The sequence below is a fragment of the Toxorhynchites rutilus genome, chromosome 3 (assembly GCF_029784135.1).
Source record: "Toxorhynchites rutilus septentrionalis strain SRP chromosome 3, ASM2978413v1, whole genome shotgun sequence".
In the NCBI taxonomy this organism is placed as follows: Eukaryota; Metazoa; Arthropoda; class Insecta; order Diptera; family Culicidae; genus Toxorhynchites; species Toxorhynchites rutilus.
The window spans coordinates 40,994,153-40,995,408 of NC_073746.1; the positions used below are offsets into that span (position 1 = coordinate 40,994,153).

Here is a 1,256-nt window from a genome sequence, read left to right on the forward strand (position 1 = left end):
CCATGCATTACATTCTCTTGACGTAATGAAAATTATTAGGATTAAAGGGCAAATTTTTAATAACAATAATTTTAGTCCTTTAGCCAACCGTATTTCAACAATGTGGGTCATTTTAGACTTTCGACAACTCAAATGTGTCATTATAGTTGCAAAATAAAATAACGCAATTAGTTGTTGTAAACCATTTTCATGGTCGAGTGTTATCACACAACTGATGATGATAGGTAACTAAGCGAAATAAAAGCCGCTTCCAACTCAGCCAAAAACATCATTCGATAGTGATCATCTCAACGATCAAGTGCAGTCCAAAAATCACTCAACGGTATCGATCATGAAGGTAAAACTGTTTTTTTTTTAATCCGTTAGGGATTTGATTAATCAGCACCATGGTGATTTTCTAGGCATTCATTGTGTTGTCTATGGCCGTGGCCATTGCTTCCTGCGCAGCAGTTGACGAGTCCTCGAAGAAAGAGAAGCGTGGACTCTGGGAGCTAGGACATGATCTCAATGGTTTCGACGATGATCACCACGATCACCACGATCACCATGATCACCATCTGGACCATCACGAAGTCAAACATCTGCACACCACCATCACCAAGAAGGTTCCCGTTCCATACCCAGTCGAGGTTGAGAAACACGTGCCAGTCGAAGTAAAGGTCCCATATCCAGTTCATGTTGAAAAGAATGTCCCGGTTGTGATTGAGAAGAATGTCCCAGTCTACATCGAGAAGAAGGTTCCAGTCCACGTCGACCGTCCGGTTCCATATCCAGTCGAGGTTAAGGTTCCAGTTTACAAGAAGGAATACGTCGAAGTGCCAAAACCATACGCAGTTCATGTTGAGAAACCCGTCCCAGTGTATGTCCACAAGCCAGTGATCGTTGAGAAGCAAGTTCCAGTGACTGTGCACATCAAAGAGCACAAGAAGAGCTGGGGTCTGTTCTAAGAATGATAGTTTCGTGATTGTTATTAATAAAATGTTTGTTTAAACTAAATTCATCGAAGAATTCATTTTTCATAAATAATTTTGTTTTATGCAACTGATTTTGTTAAAAAAAAACAGTGGTGAATTTTTAAGCAATCTCCAGGGAAGTTGGCTCTACATCAGGGTACTCCATTTATTTAGGAATCATCAAACTATTACAAACTCATAACAAAACATCGATATTCTGCACAGTATTTTATCTTTGTGAGTTATTTTGGGTACGATACAAAACATTGTAGCAAATATCAACCAATTTGGATACTGAACATA

At 39.2% G+C, this 1,256-nt stretch overlaps 1 pseudogene; it reads left to right on the forward strand.

Moving 5' to 3' along the window:
- Positions 1-386: 386 nt before the first annotated feature.
- LOC129776715 (mantle protein-like) lies at positions 387-947 on the forward strand (annotated as a pseudogene).
- Positions 948-1,256: the final 309 nt, after the last annotated feature.